Consider the following 14344-nt stretch of genomic DNA (forward strand, 5'->3'; position numbering starts at 1 on the left):
AATTATACTTCATCACTGTTGGAACTTGTTCCTAATTTTTCTTTTGAAATTCAATTACAAGAAATTTCATCTCAAGGGAAGATGTATGATAGATTGAGCAGTATCTGGCAGGTCTTCATCATCTTTCACCCATCTTTTGGACTTATTTTGGCACAGTTCAGTTGGATTACTTCTGAATTCCCCATGTAAATAACAAGTTATTTCCTTCCTGCTTAACAAGTTTAGAATGTGTTCCATGCTTTTGATTTTACTGACTTTTTCCAGTCCTTTTATATCAGAATAAACAGGACTGTGCACAGCTATGAGAAAAGATGGTACTAATTTTTACTCCATAGTTAATTTACTAATTTCATATTCAGAGAATGAAATTAATTAAATAGTGGCTCTGATAAAAAAGTGCATTTAGGAAACCAGTCTTTAGATTTTTTTGCTACTGTCATTTGCCTAATGTCTTTCTTCCCCCTCTAAAAGCTATTGGCATGTCTGGTGTCTCGGACTGGCATGTCTAATAACTGAATAAGACGTCTGTCTTTCCCAGTAACATCAGCTGAGCTAATAAAAGGTATAACTTTTCTCCACAAATTTTGTTGCATTCAGCTATACTGAGGAAAACACATCACTACAGAAGAAGAAACACATTTAATTTTTTATTTTAAAACATATGTATATGTATTTATAACACTCTTCTGGTTACTATACTTGAAATATTCTATGCAGCAATACATAATTCAAATGATCAGGCTCCTAAACAACCACAGTCTGAGGTCTCTAATATTATGGAAATCCATGCAATTTATGTTTTTAAAAGTACACTGAATTTAAAATCGCCTTCATTAATGGCACAATTTCATTCCAACTGCTTTTTATATTTTGCAAGAGTGATTAATATTTCTGCCCACTAGAAAAACTTCTTATAGCCATTCAATGAAACCAATTTGAAATGCAAAGATTCAGTTATACAGGAAGAAGAATTTCACCAAAATGGTAAATACTCAAAGAATAGATTTTTGAATATTAGAGTTTCTATATTATGTCACGTTTTTCTCTGCATAACTGGTTATTCACTTACAATGACTCCTATGTCTTGCAACAAAACACATTGATAAAATGTGTCCATGATGGAAATACACAAAGCCATCTATTGCAACATCAATGGCTGTAGTCTATAGGGAGAAACCTGAGGGGTGCTCAGACAATGGCCTGTAGTGTCGTGGATGGCTTTATTGGGTTTCAAAGCAATAAAACTTACTAGGAAAATGTCTTCATTTGATAGAAGATCTTATTACTGTTCTGACAAAGACTCATTAGTTCAGAAATAGTGAATTTGGGTAAAAGCAAATAAGGTCTGTGAAAAATTCAGAATTTCTGGCACTTAATGGTACTTTCTTGCTTTAGAGTTTAGGAAAAAAAGAACATAAAACAGCAGAAGACATTTTATTTTTCTTTTTAATTTATTTATGTACTAAATCTCCATGCTTTTGTCCCACACATCTACTTTGTGATATGAATTTGCAAATTACATGAATTTGCCCGAAACATGTCCACTTAAGTGTTCTTAATTAAGGTATTCTTGATTTTACAGCATTTTCACTGTTACTTATGTTAGAAGAGTTTTCTGAAGTCTACTGTGATCCTTCTGATACAAAAACGTCTACTATGCCACCAAAACTACAATCCTCTTAGCTTTAACTGCAGGTATTGTGAGATAAGACAGCCACTTGCCAACAATTGTCAGACTAAGTCTCTATTTTTCTAGAAACTTCAAAGCAGATATTTGATACCGGCAATGTCCTGGGTTTGTCTCATAACAAATATTGAGGGCCTTACATCAAGTACAGCTGAGTGCCATAATAGGTAATTTTGCCGCTGTGTTTTACTGATAACCCAGCTGCCACGGTTTCTGGATGAGTATCAAAACTCTGAAATTCTGCATTGTTTTGTCATTATTTTGGCTTGACAGCTGGGAATGTGGGAGACTCAGGAGAGTTGTGACTCCTTGAAGAGGCACTTCTTCACACATTGATGTGGACAGAAAGGCTGCAGAAGCCTGAATATTGTCAAAAAAGGTAGTGCCAAATCTTGATGCTGCTGCCAGAGCCTCCTGCCAGCACTTGCACTTGCAGTACATCTCTCTGCTCTGACCTGTTTAGAACAAGATTTGAAAACAGCTACAATATTTCCTTTTTCTGAACAGTTTTGAAATACCACAGCTTAGAGGGTGTGATAGCTTCAAACAGCTTCTTGAGTTTTATATAGTAGCTGGCCCCTTGTAACAACTGTGGGTACCAAGGGCTCTGTTCAGCTAAATAAAAATAGCACAAGGAACACCACTGAGGCAATTTTTTAAAATTTTATTTTTATTTTTAAGCCATTTCAGCCCTATCACTTCTGTACGTTGAATATGCCCCAAGAACACCTCTTGCAACTCTTTCAGGGGTCATCATTTTGTGTGATACTATTAAGATATTTGCTGAGAGTTTGATTTCAGGGAGACATCATACATCATGCATCTTTACCCAGTCAAACTTAAACTCGCTGTCAGCCACACATTGGTGTCTCCACTGTGTTATCCGATTACCTGTATAATTGAAAAGCTGCAGAAAAGCTACACCTCACTATACTGTCTCCACAGACTACTGCATGAGACATTCTTCGAAACAGACTTTTAATATCAGCGTAAGTGGCTAAATCTTCTAAACGGTCATCTCAGTGAATGCTTTCCTCCTCTATATGCAATTTTGTTTAGACAATCCTTTTAGCCAATTATGGTTCCTCATTTTACTGTTTTATAAAACCCCAATATTATTTCTGTATATCATAGTACAAGAAAACTTTAATTCACAATAAATTGCAGGACCAAATGGCTCATTCTCCACCAGTGAAGTTTCGCGTTTTATTGCAGTAATTCTTTAAAATTTTTGAGAAATCCTAATGGTTCCTACTTTGAAATCTCTTCATATCCAAGGACTGTATCTTCATTTATTAAAATTATCTGCTTCAGAGTTTGTTTCATTTTTTATATATTTATTTCATATATTTGATTTCTCTTTGTACTTTGTGTGATTTTACAATCTTAGTTATTATATGGATTAACATTTTGCAACTTCAGCTGGAACATTAGGAAGTATACTGATGTCCTAGATTGCAAGGCAAGATGTATCCTATTTGCCATCTGTTGGAGGTGTGGCAGTTATCTTCTGTTAATTGGTCAGTTTTCTTTATCTCTTCCACAAACCAATCCTCCCCCACGGGGAGACATCTGCTCTTAATGGCCTATTGAATGTCACTGCATGACTGATAAAAGTTACAGCATTCCATTGTGAGATGCTCTGCCCAGAGGGAGGAGCCAAGCATTCCTAACTGGATATAATCTGAGTTTTTGGGATATCAGACTCAGCCTTTTCAAAAAGGTACAGCTGGGTTTTTCCACTGGATCTTCAAAGGAAAACTACACCCTTCTACAGGATCACTGCTCTGACAGAACCACATCTGCCACTCTAGGAAGACTGCAGCCATTCCAATTTGGACTGCTACCAACACCCTGACCAAAAGGGTGTCAGGTTATATTCTGACTCTGTCAGTGGTTTTTCTTTGGTATTCTTGCATGTGTTTTGTTTCTTTTCCCTTTTCCTAATAAGCTGTATTTCTGACTTGGAGTCTCTCACTGGTTTTGCTTTCAAACCAGAACAACTAAACAAAGATACTTGGGCTGCTTAGAGTATCTTATTACCTATTATCTCTATTGCATGAGTCACATGCTAGGGAAGAAAGTTTCTAATCACATTTCTAGTCACAACCTGAAAAATCATGTAGGAGAGGAAAAGCTGGTTTATCCAGAGTATAATGGACAAACAACCCACAAACTTCAGTCTTCTTTTCCTGCCTGAGCCCCACAACATTTTCTTCTAAAACTTGCTATAATTTAGTGATCCCATGACTTCAAAAAAAGCTGTAAAAACACGTGTCTCTCATGCTGGAAAACAGTCTCCTGCAGAGCACTTTGTTAGTTCTTACACCTCCCACAGAAGAGAAAGAAGATGTTGTAATCCCAGCCCTAAAAACACAGAATGATAACCTGGGGACTGGAATCAATTGAATTTTTAGTCTGATTATGCTGGAAGAAGAGTTGCTGCCTGGAGAATTTCCCAGTAGAAACACCTGGAGAAACATGGTTGAATAACTTTTGACAGAAACATAGATTAGTGCTGTTTCAGGGAAAGGAAAGCTGGTGGAATGAAGGTCAAGACAAAAGCCACTAGCCAGGGAATATTTGTACTCATATTGTAGTGTTGCCTAAAACTTCATCTGAAAAGACACCAATGTGCAGCAATGTTCACAGGTACACTGGGTGTTGTGAGGCAAATGAAGACAGTCTTCAGTCTTGGTCAGCATCAAAATCTGGATCTGAACACAATGAAATGGACAGTGAACCCCATTCCAGTGACAATGTTTTAATTTTTTGCACCTCCCTTCTCTGGCTTCTTGACAGTGTTTGTCAAAGCAACTTATCACAACTTGTCCTTAGCAGCTCAGAGGAAACCTGGCAAAAATAGTCTATGACTGCTTCTGGAGAAAATCAATAATAAGTGGTCCTTAAAAGAAATATGTACCCAGTCTGTATGTGGAAGCACACGTACAGCACTCCTACCCTTTCCAGTATCTTACAGACCTTATGGTACTACAACCAAAAAAAGCCATGTACTGTGCAAGGTGCTGCCACAGTGACATGCCAAACTAACAGATCCTACACATTACGGATAGCAATGATATTGTCAAAACTAATCTCTCAGGTGTAGAAATTCCATTTCAACATGCAGTGATATGTCTCAGCCACAATTCCAACCATAGATCTAAAACTGTGTAGGGTATACCAGCTGCCCACCTGGATAACAGCCTATAGGCCAGCAAACATCTGACTGACAGCCATGATAGCAGTAGGATGTTAATTCCCAGGCTTGTCTGGTGCTCTCTCAGAGGAGGCCCTTACATTTACACAGCAAGAACAGTGTGGTAGGGGACTTGGGAAAAGCCCCCCCGAATATGCCTTGGGAGGAGGCTGTTGTATAGATTCCTGCCTCCAAGCTGCCCATCAAATCTACCACTCCCCTCATGTTATGTAACTGTCAGTTATGCCCATCTTTATGTCAATCACTTTTGTACTTGCCCTTAGTTCTAGAATGTTCCTAAGTTCTTTGTCTGTAATTGGTTCTTCCCCGGTTACCGCCCCCTTCCCTCATCCCCATTTGCTGTACCCCAATTATTCCATCCCAACTCCTCCTCCGAACCCCATTCCTATTGGACCCTTTGTACCCTGTCCCTTCTATTTGCCACCTGTTATAAGCCCCACCCCGCCCCTTATTCGGGGCTCTCGGAGCCTGCTCCCTTGCCAAGTGGACGGGTTGCGGATCCTCCCTGACACCCAGCCCTCAGCGAATAAAGCAGCGCCTGAGAGACAACCTGCCGTGGTGCAAGTCTTTTATTACCACCGTGTCGGATGGGCTACCATACCAGAGCCCCGACGACACAGAAGTAATGACGTAATATGCAATAGAGTAAATTGCCTCAGGAGATATGGCAGCAGGACTAAGATTAAGTTTCCAAAGTACAAATTTTATTTATATATAATTCTGCAATGACATGACAGGGTATGTAAACTGGCAATTGTAGAACAGTGTAAAGAGACTTCCATTATGTGATTGCAAGGGCCAACCTAATTAACATGTTTTGAAATGTATGCAATTTAGCAATGATCAGTTGTAGGGCATTGACACTGGCTAGATGCCAGGCACTCACCCGAACTCCTCTATCACTCCACTTCTCAGCCAGGCAATAAAGAGAAAAAATAGCAAAATATTCATGGGTTGAAATAAGGATTGGGAGAGACCACTCACCAGATATCATCATGGGCATAACAGACTCAGCCTGAGGATATTAACTGAATTTATTCCTAACAAGATCAGAGCAGGACAATGAGAAGTAAAATAAATCTTAAAAACACCTTCCCCCCATCTCTCCCTCTTCCCCAGTTCTATCTCCTCTGCTGCAGTGGCACCGGGAGATAGGAAATGGAGGTTATGGTCAGTTCATGAAATATTTTTCCTGACACTTCTCAGGGAGAGGAGCCCTTTCCCTGCTTCAACGTGGTGTCCCCCCGATAAGAGACCGTCCTCCATGAACTTCTCTAGTGTGAGTCCATCCCAAGGGCAATAGTTCTCCATGAACTGTTATACCATGGATCCCTCCTCTGTGGGGTCAGTAGTTCAAGAACAATCTGCTAAAGAGTGGATGCTACACGGCCCCACAAGTCCTACCAGGAAATCTGCTCTGGTGTGGACTCCTCTCTCCATGGGTTTGCAGGTCCCTGCCAGAACTGTGTTCCACCACAGCCTCCACTTAGGCATCCACCTGCTGTGGCTTGGGGTCCTTTATGGGCTGCAGGTAGATCTCTGCATCCTCATGGTCTTCCATGGGCTGCAGAGGCACAGCTTTTTCAATATGGTCTGCACCAGAGTCTGCAGGGAAATCTTGGCTCCAGCATCTGGAGCATCTCCCACTCCTCCTTCTGCACTGACCTTGGTGTCCACAGAGTGATTTTTCTGACACATTCTCACTCCACTGTTCTCTGGCTGAAATTAGCTTTGCACAATATTTTCTGTTTTTCTTTTTGAAAATTTTATCACAAAGGCAATATTATTCCTATATATTCCCACTTGGAATTCCAAAAAGGGATTTCTTCTTGGTTCTATAAGAGCATATATACTATTATATACTCAATTAGAGATCTAGCAGGTACTTCAGTTTAGCTTAGGGTGGAGTGGGGAGAAATACTTCAAGCCAAAATATATTGTATTGTATTGTGAAAGTAATATTTTTCTGCTAATCACCACAACACCACATGCTTAATCTCTCTAGGCCTTGCCTTGCCCAGAACCTGCTGTCCTTGTGTTAACCTTTCTCCATCTTTGACTTTCCATGGGTCTAGACATATCACTGGAACAGAAGCAGAGTCCTTGGGGAGTGAGAACATTGCAGACCTGGAGTGGGGTTAGAGACACAAAGCTGTTCCCTGTGGCTCACTGAAAATCCTTGAGAAAGCAAAACATCTTTAAAAAGCTTAGACTCTGCCATCCACCAGAGCACTACTGGATTTCGCTGGACAGTAATTAATAGGAGAATTTAACCTTTATTTTATGACACTATAAGTTGTGTCATAAAATAGGTGGAGTCAAAAACAACCATCATGGAAGAACCATGATCTGTAAGTTGACATCTAAGTCACTGCTTCTCTGTAACACACCCAAAAATGTTAAAGTTTAGTGGAATAGGGAAACATCTACTGAATTAGAAGTGGAAAGGTTTTTGTCTTCCCAAAAGAAAAGCAGCAGTGCAAAGTTTTACTGGTTTGCAACATTACCCTGTGTCAGTGCATCACTGAGTTCTGAAAAGTGTTCTGCTGACAGATATCCTTGCTGCAAAACAATGTACCTTGCAGGGAGCTTAAGGGTGTGCAAGTCCACTGTTTGGTCACTAATATTCTCTTAGCTCCAGGCTCCATTTCCACAGTCCCTCTTTACCCATCTTGCAATTTAATACAAAAAAAGTCCCATAGTTCATCAGTCCTTTTTTTTCTTGCTGTCATTCTGCTGTCAAATCCACAGATCCATCAAGTACTTATCTCAGCCTTTACAGACATGCTCCACAGAAAACATAATAAAAGAGTTATTGAAATAGGTTAGATCTGAGATTTTTAATTATCTTCTCTTCTATGCTTTCAATCCCTGCCTTAAGTAAATTCTTGCACTGTTCCCACTGTCTCCCTCTGGAAGCTTTCCAGAATTTAACTAGACAATGTGTCCTTTCTCTGGAGGGTTTGAGGAGGTCTTTTAACTGTTGTACTCTAGGCACTATGATGAAATTTAGCTTTTTTTATTTTCTTTTTTTTTTTTTTTTCCAGAAGCTCCTAGTGATCCTGCTGGACTTTAGGATGAATGAATAGGGAAGGGAGAGAAAAAAGTTTTAAATAGGGCCAGGTTTATTTTATAGTCTACCTGAAAGGACCAAGCCCATGAAAAAAGTCATGGAAGATCTGGAAATTACTCAGCAGCTCTCTATCACACATTTGAAGACTATATAATATATTAGTAAATTAGAACCTGTTTATATGATACATTATGAAATGAATATTGAAAAAATTATTTCGTTTCCACAACATTTTATACAAATCTAGATTAATTTTGATTTTCACTAAGCTCTGAAATGTTTGAATCTGCTTTAGGAAAGTATTTGTGTGGATATGTTCTCAGTAGAGATATAAATTATTTTCTGTGTTACTCTAATCTCATGTATTTTTAATGTATTCAACTTCAGGATCTTTTTTGCTAAGTGCATTGTTCACACTCTTTGTAGGAATTAAAAAGAATTTTGTAGTTCAAACCAAGTTCTTCCTTTATCCAAAGGAACTTTAAAATTTACCAGCTAGAAGAACTTCCATTGCAGAACAGAAATGTAATTGGAGAACAGTGGATATATAAACAGATGTGTATAGTAACATAAGCATCAGGTTTCAGCAAACAAAAACCTAGGTACCTGAGATAACTCCCAATAGACAGCAATTTTTGAATATCCTTTGGTTTTCTATAACAAGAAATAAACAGCCAATTCTACATTTAAAAAGATTGCTACTAAACACGGTAACAGTTTAGATGATATTGAATAAAAAAAATTAAAGAACTTCAAATTTTGAATTCTCCTGGACTGGGTATAGAACTTGTAAAATTTGAAGAGTGGCACTAAAAACAAAAACACAGGCTTTAGCTCAAACAGACCTCAAAATACAGAAGTTTAACTAAAGAATCATATAATATCCTGAGGAAGGGACCCCCAAGGATCACTGAGTCTCCAAGTCTTTGCTTTATGCAGGACAACCCAAGACACCATGTGCCTGAGAGTGTTGTCCAAATGCTTCTAGAACTCTGTCAGGCTGGTGCTGTGACCACTTCCCTGAGGAACCTGTTTCAGTGCCCAAACAACCTCTGATTTCTGACCTAATCCTCCCCTGGCACAACCTGAGGCTCTCATTCTGTTACTGGGCACTAGAAAGAAAAGTTCTTGCCCCTTTGCTTCCCCTTGCGAGGAAGCTGTAGACTTCTATGGCATCTTCCTTCAGTCTCCTCTTCTCCAGGCTGGATAAGTCAGGTGACCTCAGCCATTCTTTGTATGGCTTCCCCACAAATATTTAGTTTTCAGTCTTAGTCTATGATTTAATGGGCATATATGACCTGAAGTCCCTTCCAGATTGCATTATTCTGTGTTGTCAATCTCCACCTTTGAGAAGATGCCAAATCAGAAAAGTTTGGATTTTCCAGCTCCAGTTGGAGACCCCATAAGCTAAAAGAATTAACACATAACTATGACTTAACTGAATCAGCAAAAAAAATTTTAGAAAAAAATCAAGCATTGGGAATTTTTTTTTGATACAGAAAATTTATCAGAGTTAAAATAAAAGAGACGATTGGTGCTTGAAGTTACACAGCTTATAGCTGCATCTTTGTTAAACTTTTGTAAAAGTAACATAAAAGAGTAGAACTTTCAGAGAATTTGAGGATGAAGCAGGTATTGGAGTCTCAAAACTTTTTCTTCCAAAAATTTTTGAAGAGGCACAAAAGTTATAGTGAAAAAGAGACAACTGTTATCTCTCCAAGGAAAAGTTGGAGAAATCAAGCCTGATAGCATAGGAAAAAGTCAGTCTTTCCTATGTAACAAATATTGGTACCTGTGAGATGGATAAAGGCTGTTATCTTATGATATGTTCTTATGAGATAGAAAATCTGTGTCTTTACTAAATAGCTTCTGAGCATATAATTTTCTTACCATGCAGGGTTAATACAAGTTTTGAAGTTTATCTTCTCTTTGTTTACCTGATAAAAGGTACCTTCTCTCATTTTACCTCTAAATGGTCTCAGTTCTAGCACATAGTGAATATAAAATATTACTTTAGTTTGAGCAAGAAATGTGCTGAAATTGAAATTGTCAATAAAAGAAATGAAAAAAACAAAGGGGACCTGCTCATTATGGTAAAACAAGAAATCACAGCATGTATTTTTCATGTTGCTTTTTCTTGGGATAAGATAGATAAAAGGCTCACTTACTACTGGCAAGATACAAGAAAAGCTCACACTGGGCTGTTCCTGATCATCCAATAGCCACTTAAGACTCTGAGAAGGAAAACACAAAGTGCACAGCTAAAACCCCCCTCTGATTTACATCGGTATTGGAGTTTATATTTTCAGCAAGGGTTCTTCTTTAATTCAGTGTTGCACAACATCAAGAAGATGCTGACTTTCCACCAAAGAGATCTTGATCAGGCTGTTCACTGTTGTAATTTACTAGCTATGGTTGTTACTGGAGAGCTTCATGTAACTGATGGTGGTATTTGAACTAAAAGATTATTGATGTACAATGAGTGATCTTTAAAAAATATCTCTGACTGCAGCAAGCAAGCTCTTCAAAGACAGAAATGTTTTCTCTTTCTCCTTAATACATTATTCATTAATAAATCTGAGTGTATTAATTGGCTTATAATTTTGAAGTAACCATAGACTTTATTTTAATTATAGGCCACTGTGATCTTCATATCACTGACATTTATAATTAGTGAAAGGGCTTAGATTTTCTTCTGACTTGTGACTAGTTCTTGAGTATTTAGTTAGTCATCAGACATATCTGCTCTGAAAGAATGAAGGAAACACTGAAGACAAGAAAGGCCAATGAAGTCTTCTGTGTGAATATAACTTTTTATAATTTTTTTTTAAGTTAAGAAAAAATTGAGTGCCATTTTCATAGATGAAAATTATGGCTTAAGAGAAGACTGTTGAAAAAGAATCACGAATTCAGCATAAATCAGCACTCTGGCATTTTTAAAATTGAAAGAATTTGTAAAGATTTAATGCATTTTACAGTGTCAGGTAAAGAATATAATGTCATCAATACTGAGGAAAAAGGTTGAAAAATGATATCTGAATATCTTTTAGCTACTTAATCTGATGTCATTATTACTATATGACATAATTCCTCAATACATAGTGAGATTTTACTTCATCATACTGATGCGAGGGACTATTTGAAAAGAATGTTCTATGTTGCCAAAAAGCTAAAAGTTTTGTGTTAACACAATTACAAAGAAATTAAACAAAAAAGAAATTGAAGAAGGTGGGTACAGCCAAAGCAAGGAGAGAACAGGACAATGATATGTAGCATTTTTAAGGCAGCTTCAATTAATTATGGCTTGCAAAAAGCAAGCTAGGAGATTTCTATATTGACTTACATTATTTGAAACTTGTGAGATATGAACTTTTCAGTCACATAATCCAATGCAAAGGAGGTAAAGTATGTTTTTAAATAGTTTTAACCTCAGATACTTTGGAAGCAAATAATTTTATTGAGTGCAGGTGTCAAGGTTTTGGTGGCAGAGAGTGGCTGCAAGGGTAGTATCAGTGGTGGGGGACAATGAGGGGTGAGAGAAAAAGTGTGATAAATGGCCCTTTGAGACCTGAGGTGAAAGCAATAGGAGCAGAGGAGGTGCTCTGGGTGCCTCAGCAGACATGTCCTTGTGATCCCTGCAGAATCTCTGGTGGAGGAGATGGTGTCTTGTAGCTCCTGGAGAGGCCCCATGATGGACAGGGTATCCACACTGAAGTGTCTGGAAAACCCCAGTGTATGGGTGGACATTCCCTGAAAGAACATGGCTCATGTAGTCCATGCTGGAGGACTTACTAAACCTTCCATGGGTCTTAGTAGAGAACTTGCTAAACTTTTGGATCTATCCTTAAAGCTTGCAGCTGATGAAAAGTATCTTGATTCTCACATCAAAGGCCTAAATAGCACATCATGGTGTTACCAGTGTTTAAGAAAGGAAGAATATAACTCAGTCATACTTTTGGTATGACTGCAGTAGCTTTAAGCAGAAAATGAAAAATCATTCCTTACACACTTTCTCTATATTCATTATTTCATTACAACCATCTGTTTTCAGCTTTTTAAAGAGAAGTACTGCAGTTGCTTACTCATCTTCTGCAGAAAGCACTTCTGACCCCCATTGTCTTCTCTGTAGTCCTGGTCAAAGGGGAAAATAGGTAATCAAGAAGTACAAGCAGTACAAAAGTTGTAGCAGCAATGAATTTACTTAGTGGGATACCATTCTTTCTGTTATTTTCACTGCAATTATTTGAGCATTCTGTGAAGAGTGAGATGATTACAATGATTACAATCTCTTTCTTAAGCAGTGGCAACTACTTCTGAACCATAATAACCTGTGTATGATGTTGTCTATGTTCCCATGTTTCATTTTTCTCATGTGGATATGAAATTCTATTTGCAAATTTATTCTGCATTATAAGATCCTGATGCAGTTCTCCAGAGAGTTTTAGTTTGGACTGACACAAGGTTGATTTTTCTTTACTTCAAACTTCATATCTTTATTACCTACCCTCTTTTTCAAGCACTTGTGGGTATATTGACTGGACAATTTTCTTTTTTTCCCTCACTATCTTTGCTCCTCTATGAGTCAACCTTTCCAGCTTAACCAGGGCCTAAAGACAAGAGTAAATCCTTACTATGGAAGGCACATTAGATTATTTCTGGAAAAGCGTGAATTGCTCCAATGCACTCTGATAAGACAATGAAATATCTACAGATATTTCAGACAGTGAAAAGACTATGGATGTTGTCCTGCACTTCTTAAGACTGTAAGATGTTATGCACACATCAGGATTCCAAATATGCAAGGTATAACATTTTTATGAAGCAATTAAACATTGTTAGAATCTATTCTTTATTCACACTCAGAAAAGTATAAATAATATTTCACTGTTTGGATACAGTGGTGATACAGATAACCATCAAGAGAAATAAAACAGCATTTTTTATTCATATCTTAGAGGGATCCTTAAGTCAAGTACCACTAGGATGAAAGCTAATAGAATTAAAATACAGAACTTAAACACATATGGTAATGAAGGAAATACTTGAGAGACAGCATTGGAAATCAAAACCTGCCAGACTAAATACAGTTACAATATATGAAATATCTAAAGTAAAAACATTCAGTTACTTTTCTACTGGACTATGATCTATGCAGGGAAAGGATGAGACTTAACAGCTCCCCTTCTTACAAGATTGCCTCTGTCAGTTTAAACCCTGCACTCTGAAATTCACTTAATATCAGCCAGTCTCCAGGAATCCTCCTTCAAAGGAAACCTTAGGGCTTTCTTTAAATCCAAAGAAAACCCCAGGAGATTGCTACATTTCTTTTCCAGGTAGAACCAAAGAGTTGCAAGAAGAATCTGTTTATATTGCAGAATCTCTTTATATAGCAGAAAAGCTCCACATTGTTTTAAAACCCCAAATATTAATAATGTCATAATATGAGCTACTTAATAAACTTATTAATATAGTGTGCCATTCCAAATAATGTTGTGCTCTATCCCTAGATTTAATGGAATAGCATTCAGTGAAGGACACAAAAATACTTCACTCTTTCTTTCCTACTCTCATTCATCCCAGAGATAAATTTGACCAGATAATGAAATGTTTGTCCAACAGTAAGGCAGAATTATTTTGAAGAAAATGAGGTTCTCCAAAGATTAAGGAATCTTTCATATCCAGGGTGATTCTGGATCATGACATTTACCTGACTATATTGCACATAATTTCATTCAGTGTTCTACACAAGGAGAAGATTTCCAGTGTCGTTGCCAATCCTAAACCTAGATGCTTTTTTATCTTCCCTGGTATGCCTTTTTTCTGAATTTCTGTATTAATAATTTATGTAGTATTTCTCTATAACTAAAACAATTAAAAAGACTGAGGGAACACCTAGGAAGAATTTAAATTATTTCAAATTTAAATGCTTGACAGAATAATTTGGACTCCACATGAATGGCACACGCTTTGGTAACTCATGCTACAAGGGGATAATGCAGTTGTGAAAATTTGATTCCAGGTGAGAATCCATGGCTTTGAGCTGTTAATCAAAACAAGATTTCAGTAATTTTAAAGAGCAAGTATTTAAAAGAGAATTTATAAAGACAAGGTTTAGAATTTTAATAAATAACAAAATAAAAAAAGGAGAAAAATAACAGAAGAAATAATGTACATTATAATATACAAAAATACAAGAATATTATGTGGAGCTATCTAGGTAGATAAAAAAACCACACCTGGTCAGTTACAATGTCTTTAAACCCAGTAATTTAGAGATCAAATGAAACAAAAATTCCACTCTTATATTTTACAGTAGGTTATTAATCTCAAGGGACTTTCTGTATGTCAGAGAAACAACCCCAAC

Source organism: Lonchura striata, chromosome 1, assembly GCF_046129695.1.
Source record: "Lonchura striata isolate bLonStr1 chromosome 1, bLonStr1.mat, whole genome shotgun sequence".
Classification (NCBI taxonomy): domain Eukaryota; kingdom Metazoa; phylum Chordata; class Aves; order Passeriformes; family Estrildidae; genus Lonchura; species Lonchura striata.